The sequence below is a fragment of the Anser anser genome (assembly GCF_964211835.1).
Source record: "Anser anser genome assembly, chromosome: 20".
NCBI classification, from domain to species: Eukaryota; Metazoa; Chordata; class Aves; order Anseriformes; family Anatidae; genus Anser; species Anser anser.
Window position 1 is genome coordinate 2,255,487 of NC_139741.1, and position 12,177 is coordinate 2,267,663.

The 12,177-nt window shown below is 49.3% G+C and overlaps 1 protein-coding gene across 10 annotated transcripts in view; it reads right to left on the minus strand.

Annotated features, from left to right (window-relative positions):
- The window catches only part of LOC310884703 (uncharacterized protein), a 163,052-nt gene that overhangs the window by 86,924 nt on the left and 63,951 nt on the right, over window positions 1-12,177 (minus strand). The gene's annotated exons all lie outside the window — the stretch shown is intronic.

Genomic DNA, 12,177 nt, shown 5'->3' on the forward strand with positions numbered 1-12,177 from the left:
AATGGAAAAGACTATTTTTCAAGAATTTATTCTTTCAGGGCATGCTATGGCAGACAGAGGTGACCAAGTTTCAGGTGCTTTGATCCTTAGTCAAGCAAATGATCAATTATTCCATCAGAGTTGTTCCGCTCCCTGTGACAAGTGCTGCAAGACCAGCGCAGCTTTTGTGGGGTTTATTGTGTTCCTCGAGCAGGGCTTTGTTCAGCTCAGGGGCACCAAACGCCTGAATTCGTGCAAAGTAAAACATGACAAAGAGCACGTGGCCGTGCAAGGGGTTGTGCCGCCTAAAAGCTGGGTCCTGGAGCAGAGGCTTTCAGCGCCCGTACGATGCACTGAGCTCCTCCGGGCCAGCCTTCAGCCTGAGCTCAGACCCAGGAATTCAATACACACAGTTCCTGGGGCTCATCCATGACTTTTTGCTGAGAAATAGCATTTTGTTTTATAAAGACATTCAGCCTTTATTTATAAAACTTGAGTGATGGAGCATCTACTATATCCCCTGGCAATTTTCTCCAATGGTTAATTACTGTGACTGTCAAAACACACACTTCAATTCTCATTTGAATTTGTCTGCCATCAGTTTCCAGCCACGGAACCGAGCTTTATATATTTCTTCCTGCTCAGCTTTAGAGTCTTTTACTGTCTTTTACTCTTCCCCACGTTGGTATTTGTAGATTATGACCACATTGTCTTTTAACCTTTTCTCACGTAAAGATTGGTTTGAACTCCTTGGCACCTGGTACAAGATTATCCTAACGTACTTCTGCACTACGGAGAGGACTCAGAAAGGGACAAGGATTGCATGCACGACGGACTATACGTACGTAAGAAAGGCAATCAAGCCCTAAAGAGCAACCTGTACAACTCTCTCATCATACCCATGCTGCCTTTTTTGCATAATACCTACACGACGGTCATTTAAACAGGCAGAAGATGGTAGTTTATAAGACGAAGGTATCACAACATCCCCGGTAGTTTGCCTACTGGTCAAAGAAATGGCATAAATCAAGACCTCTCTTCTCAACCACAGCACTCCCCGCCATCCAAAGAACAAGACCACCAGAAGGAAGGAGCAGCCCGTCTCCACGCCGGGCGCGCTGAGCCCCCTCTCCGCAGGCTCCTTCCCCAGGGAGCGCACGAAGTTGCAGCGGCGCCCCCGGGGCAGCTCCCACCTCCCGTCGATCCCCGCTTCCAATTCACCGGCGAAGCACCAACTATTACCTTTTTAACTCGTGTATTTTCAATACATACAAAGAACATGTACAACAAGGTTTTGCTGTGGTCAATAATCCCTGAAATGATGTTTTCAACAAACCTCATTTCAAGTCTAGATCTGGAGTAGAGAAGTGATTGGATGAAAGGCCATTATATGACTGCTGTAATTTATTCTGCAGAGAGCTAAAACCACCAATTATCTGACATGAATGACACCACTTCTTTTTCTTACCAACACAAAGGTGCACAGTATCTATTTTCTGAGATCTAATTTAAATTTTAAAAAAACCTCCTATGTTTAACTAAAAGGTGGCGATACAAACCAGCCGGAGTCAGAAATACCGAGCAGAAGTGAGAAATGGAAGCCGAGGCCGGCGCTTCCCTCGGTCCCCGCGTCTCACCCGGGGGAGAGCAGAGCCGGCTCCTCGGGAAGCGGCCGCGGGGCTCCAACCTGCTGGGTTTTGCTGCTACGTTAGTGCTGTTCACAGGCGAGAAGAGTTGGGAGGAGTTGGTGTTTTTTTACTGCTTTGGTGAATGAGAAGAAGGGCTGCAAAGACAGGGGTTAATTTCACACAAGCTAGAACCATCCATGTTATGCAAAGCAGAGATCGGCTGGCAGACAACTGCCCCATTGGTGCTGACTTACCCCTTACCCCTGCTAGGTCTGAGCCGCCCAGACCGGGTTATAAAGTTAACAGAAAAGCCCAGGGAACGCACTGAAAAATCTGGGGTGTTCACTTAAGGGGCAGCGCCCTCCGCTGCGTTTCCCATCCAGGATCCCTTCCCCTAGCTGGGGAAACTGGTGACCCAATTGCTGGACCAAATTAATTAAATCTCACTCGCTCATTAACACTGACTAGAGAGTGAGTGCTTATTTTAGAACCCCAATTATTGCCCGTCCCCTCCTCCGGCAGGACCATGCGTGGACGAACCCCTCCGCAGGATGCCCCCAGGAGCTGGGACTGGGTTACGAGGGTTGCTGCAGCAGTTTGCGACCAAGCAGCGGGCAAGTGGCGCTGAGAGCTCAGCCGCTGCTCCGGCTGGTAATTTACTGCTGGTAAAGGCTACTGCCGCTATAGACTGCTTTATGGCAAGCAGGGCAACACCTTTTAAACTGACAAATGTGAGTGACACCCGGGAAACGTTTGAGAACATCTCACCAGTTTGCTGCGAAGGGACGGAGGAGAACAGTTTGGATCATGAAGGATCAGCTTCAATTTCCAAAAAAAAATAAAAAAAAATCAAGAGCAGGAGGATAAATGCAATCACACTATTCTGAAACGCTCTGTACATACGTGCATCCATTTCTAATATTCACCAGGGGAATCACGATGCCTTTGTTCTAAGGCACGGTATATTCAAGCAAGGTGTCCCCAGTTTGCACAGGCGAATGTAACCCCTTGTACTGAAGGAGCATCATCCAACAGTTAGAAGGGGACAAGCTGGGGGAGACCGAGATTTGCCTTTCCCCTGTTTGATCTCAAATGCTGATTTCTGGGGCTCGGTATAGGACGGGAAGGAGAGCACGTAGGGCCCTGCTTCAACAAGTGAAGCAGCCGGGCAGCCCATGCAAACCTGGGCATGGGAGCGCCCAGCTGGATGGGGCTGCCCCATGCCGAGTTGGACCCGATGACCCTCACGGGCCCCTTCCAACTCGGGATATTGCGTGACTCTGTGATTCTGTGACACAGCGCAGTGCTGAGGAGCACAGCACTGACCTGCTGCGCCGCCAAGGCACGGAAACTGAGGTCTGATCTGGCTTTTTAAACCTCCGAGTTAAAAGAGCGTCATAAATCCACGATATTACTCTTAAATGTCATTAACGTTGCCGATGTTTCGGGTCAAGCCCGAGTTTTAAACCCTAAGCAACCCAAAGAAAACATGAGCTCTCTGAGGGGGAAAAAATACCATTTATGGGTTAGGGATATATAGTTTTCTAAACTAGTTTGAACTTACTGCAGCAGTTCCTATTTATCTTGAACAATCACTTCATAAACTCCAATTCCAGGACTAAAAAGAAGGCAAACACTTTTTATGGACTGCCTCAGTTCATTTCGTTCAATTCATCATGGCTTTGTTGGTGCAACTCATGAGCGAAGCCATTCATGCCGCGCAGCTTTATGCGGCACAGCCCCTTAGGTATGTTAAGTGAGATGGCTCCGAGCTGTCACTTTCTCCTCCTGATGTTTTACAGCCACGGCTGCTGTAGGTGCTTTCTGCTTTTCCTATCACGGTGACATCTGAGCGCCGCTTTCGATGAGACCAAATGGCCAAGTTCTAGCAGGTTTTGGACACCGGGAATTAATCAAAGTTCAACGTTTATGTCCCGTGCTCATTCATCAGCGGGAACAGCCAGCGCCACTCCAGGCGAGGACACCTGGGCTTTCCTTCTGCTTTTCTTTCCCAGCTCTGGGGAATGGGGGAAGTTTGGTCGCAGAGAGCCAGTTTGGATCATCACAGCTGTTCCTGCTTAGCATAAACCCCTCCAAGTCCCTGTCTGATCTGGGGCACGGCACCAACCTGCCTGTGAAGCCCTCCATCAGCTGCAAAGCAGCTACGTGTGACACCAGAGAGCTCTGCCCGAGTTAAATGCTGATTATTTTAACCCTCTCCTGCAAGGGTTAGCCAGAGGGCAGGAAACTGATCCGTCTGCCTTTGGTTTTTTGTCACCCTTCTTTATCAGGACAAACTTTGCGCATTTGCATTTTTACCTTAACCGCATGGAATTTCACCAAAAAATAAAAATAAAAATAATAAAAAAACAGCACTTCTGCTGTTAGCACTACAGTGGGCACCACGCACTTAGTTAGAAGGCAACTTTCTCTGAAAGCTTTTAAAAATAAATTTGAGACTTTTCAGCCTCTTCCTTTGCTGTTTTATTTCCCCTGCTGGGGAAGGGCAGGAGGAGGGGGTGGCAGCTGGTTCGGGAGGCGCGTGCAGCTTTCCCTCTCCCCTCTGCTGAAGGCAGGAGACAAAAGAGATGCTCCCGTGCCTCCAAGCTCTCCCACACACACGCTCGCACGCTGCCGATCTGTAACATATTGTCTCTGACTCACTGGCGTTCGGGGAGCGGAGTCAGCAGGCTGTGCCAGGCAGGGAAGGATGCCCGGCGGTACCCGCGCTGCCAAGCCCCGGCCGCCCCCCTGCAGGCATCGCGCTCGCAGCCCTGCGAGCCAGCGCCGAAACCCTTGAGAGATTGAACTCATTAAACTTGCCACGTGTGATGGAGATGTTATCCGGCCCGCTGTAAAGAGGTGTAGAAAATAGCTGCCGCCTAGTTTTAAAGTGGCTGCCATTGAGATGCTTTAAAGAGGGCGAGTGGGCGAGGCCGCGCGTACAAGTGCAGGTGAGAGGCAGGGCGCGCACGCAAGCGAGCGCAAGAAATATTACACAAAATAAAGAAGCAATTAAACCGGGGGGGGAGCAGTCTCTTCAGAATGATTGGCTCTGCCTGCACCGAGAACTGGAGCATTTAACCTTTTGTTTGTGCTTCGCCGAAACGCTGCCTTGCTCTCCGCCGGGGTCACAACCCGGTCACCGCCACCAAACGTCCCCGCCGCGGCCAAGCGCCGTAAATCAGCGGGGCCAGGAGGCAGCGCTGGCCCACGCTGGTCCCACACGGCCCTGCCCACGTGCCCATCGTCCCTGCAAGCGGTCCTGGGGCGGCCTCGGGCACAGAGGATTGGGGGCAGTGGCGGCTGCTTGCTTTTTGCTGAAGAAGCGGAAGAAACCCAGTGCTGAGCAGAACGGGGTCTGCGACAGCTCCACCTCTGGGGCATCTGCCTGGGCGCTCTGGTTTGGGTTATGTCGGCTTCACGGCAGGGCTGGTCACCCCCAGCACTCACGCCAGAAGAAAAGTTGGCCCTTGGGGTCTTCATCCAGGAGAGAAGCGAGAATGTGAGACCCTCCCTCCGGAGCAGTTTGAAGTGGCCGACAGAGCCACAGCAGTCAGATGAGCCAAAAAAACAGCCCGTGCCTTCCCTGCTCAGCCCTGCCAGGTACCATGGGAAGAGATGCAGGGCTCCACAGCCCTACCCGAGGCTTGCTTTCTGCTGCCACGCACGAGCTGCAGAGCCACAGAACACAGTACAAAAGCCCTTGCCGACCCTCGGCGCGAAGCGAGCCTGTAGTTTTTCAGTCAGCTTAGTCACATCTCCTTACTGAGTTCACCTCAACAGATTTTGCCACGTTTTGCCCAGACACCAAATGACAGCAACCTCTTTTTAGTAAACAGTATTAGTTAAGAGACCGTTAATTAAATGCACACGCGGAGTAAAAGGAGAATCTAATGGAAACGAGGTGGGCTGAGAATGACAAGAGGTCCCCTTTGTGGCCACAGAGCACTGCAAAACCAAGCATGGATTTTGCTTTTTAAGTGCAGGTTGGCTTCTCTGCTACAAACACAGCATTTTCACAGTTCTTCTGGAGCACAGCAATAACCAGATGTATGTACACCAAACCGTGTGTATTGAGGTCCCCCAGCCAAAGCTGGAAGTTACCTTAAAGGGTTTTCTCAAAGGGATGAAGCTGATAAGAAAGACGGGATTTTATACAAGGAATAAACGAACAGCTATTCCTGCAAGCGAGAGCTTTTCAATGTGAATACTCAAAAAAAAAAAAGTCAATATTCCTGCTTTTCAAAGAAAATTAGAATGCAAAACACCCAAAATCTTGCAGTGAAACAAATTAGGTGGGAAGCAATTTTTTATTTGTTTATGTTTTAACATTTGAAAATCAAGACTGATCTCTATTCAACCAAATTCCTCCCTTCCACCCAGGTTTCTAACAACCACCACAAAACTTCTGGAATTCTACCAGGAGGGAGGGAATTACTGTCTCCCCGGCAGCTGGCTGAAAAACTGCCGCGAGGCAAGCGGAGAAACGCACCGCTGCATGGGAAGACCACGGACGGCTCTATCCACCAGGAGCTTAGCTTATTTATTTACCCAGCAATCAAATAAATTGTTTCACTCCAGCTCTCCGGGCTCACGTCCTCCGTTTACGCCTGGCGCTCGAGCCACGGGGCGCTGGCACAGGCAGCCTCCCCGCGCACCGCACGAAGCGGCCGTGCCCGGTGTGCCGCACGGTGCACGTGCACGCTGTGTTTCGGCTACCCGTGCAAAAGGTACGTGTAAAAACCCTTTTCGCAGCCAATTTAACCTCCCGCACAAGCGCTGCGGATACCTCTGCTGCTGTTCCTCCTCGCCACGCGTCCTTTCCCCGTAGCGCACGGGCTCTTTTCCTATCAGCTCATCATTTGCGTATTAACTCTCGATTAGCTCGGAGCTGGCCCAATTTCTCTGCCCCCTGCTGTAACGCATTAATGGAGGATTTGTACCAGCAAAGCGAAACGGTCGCTTTGCCCAAGAGACTTTCGCTCAAACACCACGGCAGAGCGGCAGACGCGGCCAGGGGCGGCCTCCCCGGCGCTTGGCCGCGCGCAGAGCAGAGGCACGGCCTGGTGCAAGGGCAGCGGGCGGGCAGCCTCTCCTGCCGAGGCTTAAATTCAACACAAACGCTGCTGCCATCGGCAAGCCGGAGTGCTGGGGAATGTTGACCAGGAAAAGCAAAATGAGACCCTGGGCCTAGAGCAGCCGAGGTTACGCAGGATCCTGGCCCCAGGGAAACCTCGCCGGCGGGGAGACCTGCGGGGGGAGCTCCTGCCAGGACAGAGGCCAGTGTCATGCTTTATGCTTCATTAGGATTTTCCCTCCAACGTCTTAAGGCATTTAGCAAAGCTAGCAAAAACCTGAGAAGACCCTTACCGAGAAGGGAAGCCTCTGCTGCTCCTTGCCAAGAGAAGGCACCACTCCTCCCTCTGCAGCAGGACCGGGCACCACCGCCACGAACCCTCCTCCTGCTGCCCCCTCTGCACCCACAGCACCACCTATCAACCTTTCAATGAAGCCAAACAAGTTTCAGGGACTTCTACCACTCACCCTGTGTGAGTTTTTCTACTCTGAGCCAAGACGCCTGCCAGTGTTTCCTCTTCCAAAGTGCAGTGCCACTGCCTGTAAAGCAGAGCAAGAACCGGGTGGATGCTAAGAACCCAGTGTCCAGCCTTCTGCCCCGGCTATGCCCCTGCTTTGTGGCTTCCTGGTGGGTTAGTCTTGGCTGTTTTGGCTTTCAAGAACACAAGCAAAATAAACCAAACTCTGAACAACCTCCCGAGGCACTTCCCTGGGGTCTGCGTGCTGCCAGGACGGTGCCCATGGAGACCCCGCTGCAAGCCAGGAGCAGACAGGGACCCCTGGGCACTCCCAGAGCTACCAAATTTCTGAAACGATGCACCAGCGTGCTTGCACACCCCTCCCATGCTGCATCCATCCATGCCCTCTAAAAAATACCGAGGCACGCAAGGAGACCTAATGAAATAATTTCCCAGTACCAGAGACAAACCAAAACAAATAAAAAAGCGGGGGACTAGCACGGGGCTGTGCTTTCTGAGAGGGGAGACGGCTCACCTGGTTCAAAACAGCCAGGAAAACCAACCCAAGCAGTCCTGGTTCAACATCACAAGTGAAATGTGGAGAGAGATCTGCTCACAGATCTCTCACTTATAAAAAAAAAAATTGACAACCCATCCTAAACACTCATAATGTGCATTGCTAACTGCGCATTGCACCTCCCATCGTTTGTATGGCAGAAAAGGAACCTAATCCTGAATCTGAAAAACTATGTGATGGAGGATTTACAGTATTAGAAGGCAAACAGTGGCAGGTGTAATTAGGAGAAAAATTTGTCATGCTCTTGACTCTAGGAGAGAATGAAAGGTCTGGAATAGCAATCTCCCAAGTGTTTACCCAATGTGAGCGCACACAAGATGGAAAGCACATTTCCGACCACGGACAGATTAATATTTGATGCCAGAAAGAGAAATGCACGCTGTTCATGTTTATTTAGGATATTGTGAAATACAGTGAAATTTGCAATTTTATTGGATTCAGGGGTTCTGTGTTTTTGAAAAGTCCTAAGCTACTGTATGTTGTCTAAGCAGCACATATGTTAGTAGTTTAGACGTGCCGGCTGCAGAGAATGAAAGGGCTTCCCCCTCCCCCTGATTTTAAAGGAAAAAATGATATAAAAAGATTAGCCGCAGGATAAACTGGGAAAACTCCGCTGAGCTTTCTGTGTCTCTTAATACTAATTTTAGTAGCTAGAAGTGACACAAAGGAAAATTATATCTAGGTTACTTTGTCAGTCACCGCAGCCCTGAAAGGCGGCATTAAAGCACCGCGTTCCTCCTGCGGGCTGCACAGGAGGCAGCGCTGGGGGCTCTGCTCTGCCACGAGGACACGTTTCAGGCGCGTGCAGTGCTCATCAGGGACCTGTCCTGAGACGGTTTCCAGCACTAAAGGCACTTCTGGAACTTTGTTACACACACACGTCCCCCCGCTCTACCCCCTGATATCAGTGTAGTCGGGGAAGCTCTGGCACCCTTTCCCAAGCACAGTTAACACCAAAGCTTTGCCGTGAGGCTTCTCAGTAAGATGAATAAAAAATCAGGTGTGATTTTACACTGCGTAATTTATCTTTGCCTACTCTTCCACTGACTCCTGCACAAAGCTGGTTGCAGAAGTTGTGCACGTGCTCTGCTCTGCCACAAGCGGCTGCTCAGCCAGAGAGCGACCCCTGCCCAGAACCACTCCGACCGCTCTTTGCTGCACCGCAGAGACCTCCGCTAACGACTTTTTCTGCAGAAGTTAAAAATTTGATTACACGCTACAAAAAAACAACAAGGTCCTACGGACGTGTATTAATGATGTATAAACCCCTGCCCTCATCAGGGCCCTTCGTTAGCGGGCTGACACCTGGGAGCTGCGCTCTGCCTGCTGGTGCCGGCCGCAGCCTCCTGCGTGGAGACCCGGGAAGGGAACAGGAGGACAGCCTCAGGAGGCCACGCTCTGCCCTTCTCCCTGCTCCAACACGTCCCTTCCAGTGCTGCCACGCACCTCCTCACCTGTCCCTTCACCACCTTTCAGCTCAGGGCCCTGGAAAAAGCAGCCACAGCTCCCTGCTTTCTGGCAGCAGCTTCACAGCGCGAGCACTGGGCACAAAGACCTGAATTTCTGTATGAGGGTGGCGGAGGTCGGGCTGGAGGAGCAGCGGTGGGTTATCCAGCCATCCTCCCTGCGTGGCAGCACAGCCGCCCGCAGCACGTCCCGGTGCCGCTGGAGAACGCCGCTCCCCTCGGCTGGGTCCCCTTCGGGAGGGCTCAGCAAAATTACGGCAGGGCGAGAGGCTGGGCTGCTGCTGACGATGTGTGTCAGGGAGAAAAAAAAAAGGAAACCAGCACATGCCGGGTGAAGAAAAAGGAGGCGGTTTGCTTCTCTCTCCTTCCTCTGCCCGGTTGCGCGCCCAATAAAAGGGATATATTGTTCTCCTACACATCGTTGGGCAGCAGAGGAGCTGTGTGACAGCATCCATATTCCCGGCCGGCCCGCGTGGGGAAGGAGCAGGATGGGGAAATTCTCCTCGCCGAGGCAGAGCCGTGGGCACGCGGCTGGCTGTGGAGGCAGGACTGATCCTAACGGAGGGGAGGGAACACGGGCACAATGGAGAAAATGCTCTAAAGGAGGGAAACCCCCCGGGGAGAGGTCCGGCCACCAGGCAGGCACACGGGCTGCGCAACCGCGTGTCCTGCAGTAAGCGAGCCCCGCTGGGGAAGCTGGGGCAGCCCCAAACCTTTGAGGAAGGAGGCACAACTTCACAGCTCTTAACACAATTAAAAAAAACGAGCAAAATCAATCCATTAAGCCAGCCGTGCCTCGAAGGCCATCAGGCAGAGGGAGGTGCGCAGCTCCTGCGTGTTGCTGCATGGGCTGCCAGCCTGCTCGAGGATGGCGTAGTTCTGCACTGAACCCCGGGGTGCCACCGCAAGTCTCTGAACTTCAGGAATTAAAAATACTCTGAGCATCATAAAGGCTTGTATTATCTGTGAGCGTGCATCACAAAGCCCGATTCATTTATATAAACCCCCCCCCAAAATACATTTTCTGTAGCTGCGTATGTACACACACGCTGAAGTCTCCTAAGAGGGTTATATGAGACAGACTTTTCCATGAACCCTATGCAGCTAAAATTAGTATGAAAATGGTGGTGTTTCATAAAAGAAAGATATGTGGATGCCCGTAAGTGCCATTTTATTTCTCAGTGAGAGGATAAAGTGTTTTTTCCTACATAATTTTTGATGTAGAGGCTAAATTAGGCCTGAGAAGAGGGACAATACAACTTTAAACATCATTAGTATTCAGTCTACGTAAGCCAACCAACAGCAGTTATGTATTTTTGCAAGTATGCATATAATTTATTGTGGAGAACACAATTTACATGGGTAGTCGATGCCTGTTTTATAGCCTCACAAATAGATGTATGAACTCAAGCATATAATGGCTCAACCAGCAGGCGCAAATACGTTCTAAATCTTCTAAATGTGCTTCACAAAAATGTAACTGAGGAATATAAAACAGATCAATTCTTGCATGTTATATATTGGTTTTTGATTTACAAATCTAATCTGGGAAATTTCTTTAGAAATGAGTGGATTTTTTTTTACTGAACTTCTTTTACAGGATTGTGCCAGTCAAATCCTAGAGGATTCCCTTCGGTACATGACTGGTTTTAGTTTTTTATTATTATTTTAATCTATATAGAGAATACAGTATATTTTTGTAGCATTTGATTTCATAGCTTCCTGCATGTCCTAGTGCTAATTTCCTCAGGAAACCCTCTTCCATTATTTACAAGCTCATAACACACAGTGTGTTTTATCTATGTTTGCCCTAATTAGCTTCCCCAAAAGAAAAGGGAAGGAAAAAAAAGAAAAACACATTACTGTGGATTCCTGCACATCCTAGAAAGTTGGCAGTTTCATTTCTAATTCAGGTACAGGGGGAAGATAAAATCTGGGTGTCTGGAATAAAACACATTTCTAATGGGATGGAACGACAATCCCTTATTACCTCCCACCATTTTTCTCATAGTTTTGCTCCAAGTACAGCAAATCCCTGTGCTATATTTTTTCATAATGTATAGCTTGCTATTACCTCTCAAGAACAATTTTTATAGAGAGGGTGCCCTGTTCAATAGATCTGTAGTGTCTCCAAGGGGGAATTCACACAGGGTTTTATTTATGGTTACACTCAACTATACCATGTTGCCAAGCTTTCCCCTTTGGATTTGTCAAAAAATATTCCTTCCTCCACCAAAGCCTCCCCATCACATGGGTATTAAGACATAAAGGAAATAATTATTTTGCCCTTTTTAAGACCCTTATGGCACTTGTCTGATATAACATCAAAAGAATAATAATAATTAGAAGAACAAAGTTGGATGTTTGAATATCAGAGAATGAATATTCCAAAACACAGGTTTTGCTTTGAAGCACGGATTATCTAGAATCTCCAGAAAGATGATTGTTGCTCACTGACTGTATGTTTTCCGACCCACATACGAAGCATTTATCTGTCTCCAAAGGTTTCCAGTACCATCGTTGTTTATACCAGAGCACAAAAATTAATTCTACCGTACCCCTCAAATATCCCTCAATTGAGATTCAAATTTTAGCTGTTTCCTCATACAGCCCAATATTTTCTGTCAAAATAATAATAATTATTATTTTTTTTTAAATCGATGGATCTTAAAAATGAAAAGATGCTTATCACAAAATAAAATAAATCCACCTTGTGATGACCTGCCCCTCCAGCATTAATTTCCCTGGGGGGGTCTGAGCTAAGCTGCCCATGGCAGAGCCCACCTCGGCTCCAGGTGCTGCGCAGGGAGCACCGTGGTCCTGCCATCCTGAATGCCTCGGGAAGACAGAGCGACGTGGGAGCTCAGCTTGGCAAAATAATTTACCAGTTGTACTTGGAGGAAAAAAAGCAAAGTCATTTAGGGGCTTGGTAATGTTCTTGTTTGGATTTCCCAGAAATAAGAGCAAAGATGGAACGCTTTGGATTGAAT